We start from the raw sequence: 9,345 nt of genomic DNA on the forward strand, positions 1-9,345 counted from the left end.
CAAACAGCCTCACACACATTTGAATACATTTTCCAGTGGAAAGAAAGAAACTGTCTATGGAGAAGGATCTAGGCCCTAGCTTAGCGTTGTGCATTTCAACAGAATAGTGAAAGAGAACAAGACCTTTTTGAGTAATGTAATTTGCTACAATCGGATTGGTGTTTCTAAAATGTCACAAAAAGGTGTTGGATTGACTCAGCAACTCACAACTCCAAGGACCAATTTGGGGCTAGTGTTCAGTTCTGCACAGCCAAAATGAGCTATGGTACTACCAGGGTTGGGTAGGTTACTTTCTAAATGTAATCCGTTACAGTCACAAGTTACCCGTCCAAAATTGTAATCAGTAACGTAACTTTGGGATTGCCCAAACTCAGTAACGTAATCTGATTACATTCGGTTACTTTTAGATTACTTTCCCCTTAAGAGGCATTAGAAGAAGAGAAAAATGTATGTTACCAATTGAACGACATCTATTGCAGGATAAATCAATGTTAAAGTTTACATAGCTGGCCATATATGGACGTTAAATTGAACGACTCAATGCCATATGCTGCATTTGCTATAGACATATTGTTTACCTTTTTGTTGGCGACATTATCTTAATAATATGCAGCCATTTAAAGGGCAAATCCCCAGATGAAACAATAACAAAACAGTTGCCACGCCTCTGTTTTGGTAAAAAGCTGAGGGATGCGCCTGGAGAAATGTAACCACTCTTATATTGATAGACAGAGCTATGGATGCAAGGACTGACCCTCCATGATATCAAAATAATTGTTTTAACCATGTTATGAGGCTATACAGTGTTTGTTTACATTTACAAGCTTATATTTTGGGTTCTCATGGATGTATGACAGTTGAACTAAGCTCATGAGGCATTTGTAAGTTAAATTCTTCAGGAATCATACACACATATACATATAAATATATATAATTTACAAGTCCGTTTGAGTCTATCAAAAGTGTGTGAGTTTGACCATGTGTCCATTAGGCCTATGTATTATTTCTTTTTTATCACCATGAATTATATTGAGCAATAAAAAAAACACTTTTATTCCATAGTCCTGGATCCGCACTATGCAGCTGTTGCAAGAGCGCATTTTTCACTGCCTGTCCACTGGTTTCAAAAACAATGACTGATAGGCTGCTTAAACTTCTTGAATTCAACCATTATTGGGTTCAAATACACATTTAGATTTGTGAACAGACATCCACAACAACCACAATCCGTAAGGTGCAAATGGCTAAATGAGAGAGCAGCAGTGTGATTCACATCAATGCCCTATGTAGATATCAATAATAAGTGATATCCATATCGCCATAGACCACACCACTGCTGTCATCCTTACCTCCAAGCATTTATTCAAGTTGGATAATCTATGGATGCCGACAGCAGCCGTACCACTGGAAGACATAGCTTGGACTGTAGCCTACAAAAACCTATTCCTGCTCTTTTCCCACGATCCATCAAACACATTTGGTGTGTCATCATAATGGTCTCTCTTGTGGTCAGACTCGCTCAGGTTGAACAAACTTAAACTTGCGCCTTTTTTCAACGCTGATTTGAATGTCATTGAAAAACAGAGAAGTGTCAAAGATTTTTTCCGCAAACATCCTTTCTGAATTTAAAAGTAATCCTCAAAGTAATCATCTAGTTTTTCAAAAGTATCTGTAATCTGATTACAGTATTTTTGCTGGTAATGCAGTGGATTACAGTTACCCGTTTTTGTAATCCCTTACATGTAACAGATTACATGTAATCCGTTACTCCCCAACACTGGGTACTACAGACTTTTACTCTTTCAGGCTTTGAGATTCTAAGATTTTTACCTAGCTATTTCAATTGCAAAAACAAGTCTCCAAGGTCCACCTAAATCTCCCGTGAACAGACTACGTAAACATAAACGGAACCGTAGATCTGTCGTGATACAACGGAGCGTGAGATAATGAGCAGCATTAGTTCCGTGCTTTGGACAATTCACAATTTTGCATCTTTAGAATTCCAGAAGGGGAGGGGACATTTGACCCATAGACTTGCCCATAACTTGGAAAGAGAGAGGTTGGAGCTCTTCGTTCCGCTTCCGCTTCTGATCCTCGTTCTATCTCTTCTCTTAACACATATGGACCCAGAACTTAATAGAGCATCTGATCAATTACGCAAGACTTTAGTTCTGAGTTAACCTAGATGAATATCCACCTAACTTAGGTACAGTACAGGTATGTACACTTTCTGCCCTACAAAAATGAACAAAAGACAAGAGGGTAGTTCATTAATCTACCAAGACTGAGGTTTTACGCCCCTCTCATACGGTATCTCCCTAATAAGCAGTAGAGCCGCTAAGTACAATACAATGCCCAGGCCTTGAGACCAGCTGAGAGACCTGTGTATGCTAAGGTCTGGATCTTCAGCTGCTCCTCTCCTCTTTCCCTATGTCTGTCTGCCTCTGTCTGTTGCCCTATCCTCTCTCTACCCCCCTCCCCAATACAGCCCAGAATCCCCCCAACTACTACCCCCACCCCTACACCTCTGCTTTTTACTATTTAATGACGTCACCTCTGCCAAGGCTGCTCTTTTTCTCTGGTGCGCCGAACATCTAAACAGCTGATTCAGGGAAAGTCACAGGGTGTTCTGGAAACCTGACCTTCTGCTAAGACAAAACACAGAGAGGAGCTGGCTCTAGCTGGCGAGCTAACAGGATGGAGGTGACGGGGATGTTAACGTGGAAACAATAACATGGCCTTGCTCGGGTTTGGAAAACCAAACCTCATCTATTAGCTGTACTTTCAGAGACCCAATACAGAGGTGTTCATTTAAAGGCCATGTCTAGTCTAAACCATTAGTAATTTTTAGGTAATTAGTGAAAATTCCAATTTTGTGGTAATTTATGTATTCTAAAATGAAGTGCTACCATATGATCTTCGTACAAGATAGCAACATAACAGAGTTGTGGGCTAGAGCAGTGCACTCCGCCATTGTAATCTTTCCTCACAATTACAGTGCTTAAGTTCTTATTACCCTCAATCGGTGCGAGTGTTGAATTATACACCTCGGGCTTATCTGGTTAGTTTGTCTAATGGCTTTTTAAACACTTGAGTCAGATGTGTGATGGATGGATGGAGGGCTTATCTGGGGCCCGTCCCTGGAGGAGCATCCCAGGAGAAGCTCTCTGACATGAGGTTGTGAGGGGCTGGATGACCATGCACCCCCACAGACCCCCCACCACTGGAGCTAGCCCTTCCACACTGACTGGGCTAAGGTAGAGAGGGGTACCAAGAGAAAGGGAGAAAGGTAGAGCTAGAGGAACCCCAACTATATCAGGGGCTGGGATGCAGTGGCGGATTTAGGTATAGGCGACATGGGCAGCCGCCAGGGGCGGGGGGCTGAAGGGAGGGGGGCACCCAGGGAGCCATACAAGCTAGAACCGCCACTGCCGGTATGCCACCATTTCAGACCGCACTCCCAAATAAATTCCCAATGCAACAAATCTGTGCATGCAACTTGAAATTACTATCTATCATTGTAAATCTCCCATCTAGACAAATGCATGATTGATGTGAACGTTATGTGCATGTTGTATGACAAGGCCTACTCCGTCTTATTGTCAGTCAGACTAGATTTACTTATGTGTGTCATGCCATGTCCCTCCACCAGCTACACGGGGAAATGAACCCCTTAATTGTTCATGAGATAGGTAAGAAAGCAGTTCACTGTCAGAAAGAGAGGAGATGCAAATGTATTGAGTTGGGCTCTAGACTGGGGTGACCCAAGAAACGCTGGTTTAGAAAGAAGTCATGAACAACGGTTTGGCCTTCAAATCAAATTGTATCAAATCAAATTTGATTTGTCACATGCACGTGTTTAGCAGATGTTATTGCGGGTGTAGAGAAATGCTTGTAAAGAGACATTAGACAACGAGACATAGAGAATGGTTTGGCCTGGGTTCATTCCAATTTGGTGACCTCTTTCCTGCTGGTATAAACTGGACAAAATCATAGTTAAGACGTAAACTAAAATGCAACGTCAGTGTGTTTCTCCTTTTGAGTTATCATGCGTTACATCATCGGATATACATTTGGAAGTTACTAATACTAATATGGGCATTAGAGGTCCTGATATGGTTGCATAAACAGATACTGAGCCTCATAATCTTGTCTACATTGTATCACACAGAGTAGTTGGTTCCATTCTGTAACTCCTATCTACCCTGCATGTCATTATTATTACACTACAATTAGAAAACAGAGCCAAGGTCAAGACATGAGAGGCAACTGAGTCAAAGGCACCCCATATCACCAACCTGTGACGACGTCACTATGATAGACTGATACGTATGGAGACAATACTAAAGATTGGGTGTCTCCCTCATTGTCTGATGCAAGGCTTTTACGAGTATGAATTGGAATAGTTATCCATTTTCCAGTACTGAGCCACACTATTCAACTTGCTACTTTTATGTTCGTGTTTTTTTTATGAGTTTGCTAAGTGACACCAATCCCCTAGAATCATAAACGCAGCGCTAAGCTAGTCTAAAACTCTCTTCTATTTCAGTGTCATTAGATGGAGAGGAATGTAGTTGGTCATAGACAGTGGTTCATCACTTGACCCAGCTAGGGTGTAGCTGACTGGCTGTGGCTCTACAATACTTCCGGGGAAGTATTGTATATCCCCTAGCCTCTCCCCAACACACACACACACACACACACACACACACACACACACACACACACACACACACACACACACACACACACACACACACACACACACACACACACACACACACACACACACACACACACACACACACACACACACACTCGTAATCGGGCAGGTGAGGGCGTTCCCTTTTGTGGGCGAGCCTTGGAAAGCAGCAAGGATGGTTCACACTGTCCAAACGACAAAGGTTGCTTTTACACACCTGCCCTGCCTCGCTTAATCATCTACCACTCCAAACAGCAGACTGACGCTCACCCACCACATCCCATCAGCCACTGGGGCAGCCCCCGAGGCAGTTGTCACCTACAGTTTCTCTCTTAAAAATATTATCATGCAACTAACCCTAACCACACTGCTAAAGATAAACCTAATTCTTACTTTAAATTAACCTTCTACTGCAATGGGCTAAGTCAGGGTCACACAGAGTGTTTCTTGATAGTCTTAAACAAATCTACTTTGAAACAAAAGTATACACCTCACACACATGGATATGGGCTTAAAATAATAAGTAACAGAGTTTGAATGTATTCAATCGTAAGTTTGCATCCCAATATTACATTTTATATACATTAAAGAAGAATTAAATACACTATATATACAAAAGTATGTGGACACCCCGTCAAATGAGTGGATTTGGCTATTTCATCCACACCAGTTGCTGACAGGTGTATAAAATCGAGCAAACAGCCACGCAATCTCCATAGACTAGCATTGGCAGTAGAATGGCCTTACTGAAGAGCTCAGTGCCAGCTTTCCAACAAGTCAGTTCGTAAAATTGTGGCCCTGCTAGAGCTGCCCCGGTTAACTGTAAGTGCTGTTATTGTGAAGTGGAAACGTCTAGGAGCAACAACGGCTCAGCCGCGAAGTGGTAGGACACACAAGCTCACAGAACGGGACCAGTGAGTGCTGAAGGGCATAATGCGTAAACATTGTCTGTCCCCGGTTGCAACACTCAATACTGAGTTCCAAACTGCCTCTGGAAGCAATGTCAGCACAATAACTATTTATTGGGAGATTCATGAAATGGGTTTTACAAGCCTAAAATCACCATGCCAAGCATCAGCGGAAGTGGTGTAAAGCTCTGGAGCAGTGGAAACGCGTTTTCTGGAGTGATGAATCACGCTTCACCATCTGGCAGTCTGACGGACAAATCTTGCTTTGGCGGATGCCAGCAGAACGCTACCTGGCCCAATGCACAGTGCCAACTGTAAAAAAATAATGGTCTGGGGCTGTATTTCATGGTTCGGGCTAGACCCCTTTGTTCCAGTGAAGAGAAATCTTAACTCTACAGCATACAATGACATTCTAGATGATTCTGTGCTTCCAACTTTGTGGCAATAATTTGGGGAAGACCCTTTCCTGTTTCAGCATGACAATACCCCTGAGCACAAAGTGAGGTTCATACAGAAATGGTTTGTTGAGATCTGTGTGAAAGAACTTGACTGGCCTGCACAGAGCCCTGCCCTCAACCCCATCAAACACATTTTGGATGAATTGGAACGCTGACTGCGAGCCAGGCCTAATCCCCCAACATCAGTGCCCGACTTCACTAATGCTCTTGTGGCTGAATGGAAGCAAGTGGAGGCTGTTATAGCAGCTAAGGGGGGACCAACTCCATATTAACGAGATGTTCCACGAGCAGGTCTTCACCTACTTTTGGTCATGCAGTGTATAACAAACTGTTTGACATGGACATTTTTATCATGTTTATTTAATGATATTATTAAAAATGTTATAATCATTCCACCCATGAGGTCACTGTGTCATTTGACTGCAGGAAATGGCTATGACCTAAGAGCTACCTGTTATTTTAATGCAGTTTCATTTTGACTTAACCCTCTATGGGAGCCACTGGCCATGCAGCCATGGGAAGGTAGAGACAGACAGACAGACAGACAGACAGACAGACAGACAGACAGACAGACAGACAGACAGACAGACAGACAGACAGACAGACAGACAGACAGACAGAGCGACAGACAGAGACAGAGTCTCAGGCATAAAACTTAACTGCTCTGTGCCTGCCTCCCATGAAGAAGAAAAAAACGTGTAAATAGGGCATTTCATTTGTTTTAAGCCCCAAACGCTTCAGACACAGTGAAGAGATCAATCACATAAAGGAAATTACTTTCACAGCCTCCATAATGGGACACAGAGTTTTATTTGACTTCCAGAACAAATCACAACTCTTCCTCCCAAAGTCCAAGCTATGTACAAAGAGCCAGACGACCTATAAACAAACTGTAATAACTGTGAATCTGAATAAGGAAGTGGGACACTATGCTCTCTGTATATGTGTGACGTGGAAGGTTAGATATATCAATTTTAGGCAATTCACTCTAAATGTTATCACAATACATTAGATGTCTTTAGGGGTCAATTAAATAACAACCAATTATCAGCCATATTCAATATGGCAATTTAAATTAGATGGTATGTATCGCTAAAGCATAACGTGAAAATATGTCGAGAACAATTATTTATCTGTATTGAGTCACGACCGTACAATATTTTTACATTTCCAAGACTCTCATCCACAAAGTGACTTACAGGAGCAAGTAGGGTTAGGGGCATTGCACGTCGACAGATTGTTCACCTAGTCGGCTAGGGGATTCGACTCAGCGACCTTTCGAGTTAACCATAATTAGCGGACATTAGTGGCTTCGTTTGGATTTAATCAAACCATGAGGTTTTCGCCTTTTAATAACAATGAAATGGCATTCTGCTCTGAAATGATCTTCTACCCATAAATTACCTCGAAATATATCCTACTGTATGTGGATCCTCTTGATGGATGCCATGTGCTATATTCTATACATAGCTGTCATTTCTTTGATTGAACTATCTCACTACCAGCTGAATCTAAACTCCAAAACTGCTCGAGAAATTGTCCAGTAATTTCGAGAGAGAGTACCTACAACGATAAATCCCATTCCTTAGCTTATCTTTATCTTGTTTTTATCACCCGTTTGTGAGATTAAATGGACACTCAAAATGTAATGATAAAATGCTGTATTACATTTATCTAGTGGGTAAAACAAAAGTGTATTTTATTGTTGTTATTATAATTGTTGTAATAGCGCGGTAATAATAATCATAATTTCAAGCTCTGTATTGTCAAATGTAATATTAACAGGATATCTCAAATGTGATCGCATAGCGGTCTTGGCAACGATACTGGATTGAATAAGATGTGCAATAAAACATTTTATCAAATAAAAACATGAACTGCAACATTTTCGTTTAATTTCCGAGCACATAAAAACATCTCCACTTAATCTAATCAATCTATTGAGACGCAATCGAAACTGAGGTGAATAATTAAGTAAATGTCTGAATGCTACAAGGTAGACATTCATTTACAAATCGCTGATTGTTCCCAATTCATCATAAACTCTCACCTTTGATGACACTATTCTATTACACTACTGACAAAGCAGACTTCCTTTTTTGCCTTCAACGCCATTCATGAATAGCATAAATTATTAGGTGTTGTGACTGTATTAAACCAATCAAATCTGATGTTACGATTTTAGCTGATATTTTTATTACGCCAAATCAATGATAATATAACTTTTATCATCACATGAATAGGCCTATCGAGTATACAAAACATTAGGAACACCTTGTTAGTATTGAGTTGCACCCCGTATTTTCCTCTCAGAACAGCCTCAATTCGTCTGGGTATGGACTCTACAAGGTGTCGAAAACATTCCACAGGGATACTGGCCCATTTTGACTCCAATGCTTCCCCCACCTACTACCATACCCCGTTCAAAGAAACGTAAATATCTCAACCCTCTGAATGGCACACATACAACATCCATGTCTCAAAATAGGAAACCAAGGAAACTCTGTCTTTCAATATAACAGAAAACGAGTAGTAGGAGATAATCATTATGAAGTCAGTACATACAGTATAAGGCAATGACACCTCAGGGCGATTACGTAATGAAACAGACACACATTATTGAGATACGACTGAAGATACCGCCATCTTGAAAATCAATAAAGAAATAAATCACATAATAATAGAATTGTATTATCATTACTTGTACTACCGCTACTATTATTTTCAAAATATATTATTATATTGTTATTATTATGAATAATTATAACATTAATATTATAAGCTTGTCGAGGTAATTCGAATGAAGGCCCATCTACATTTACATTTACATTTAAGTCATTTAGCAGACGCTCTTATCCAGAGCGACTTATCTAGGCCTAATAATGCCATTACATTATAATAAACCTTAAATTATTCCACAGTGAAAGTAAATTATTCGCTTTAAATTTCCAAATGATATAGACTATTTATTGTTGATTGCAAACAGTCTTCTCCCGGTCTGCCCCTGCCTGAGCCTGTCCGTCCCTGGATAGTGTGAAGATAGAGGCTGAGACTGACTGGCGTCCTGACACTTTACGGGTGGGGATTCGTCACAGGTAGGCTAACTATCTGAGAGACACACTTCATGGCATCACAGCGAAAACACCTCATTCGTTAAGTCGCATTGGAACAGACAGTAAAATGATGTATTCTCGCACCTCCCTGACAACTGCCCCCCCCCCCCCCCCCCCAATGTCCAGCCGAGACAGTAGCGCCTGTTTACTCCATGTTCCACCGT

This window comes from Salmo salar, chromosome 03, assembly GCF_965601325.2.
Source record: "Salmo salar chromosome 03, fSalSal1, whole genome shotgun sequence".
NCBI lineage: Eukaryota > Metazoa > Chordata > Actinopteri > Salmoniformes > Salmonidae > Salmo > Salmo salar.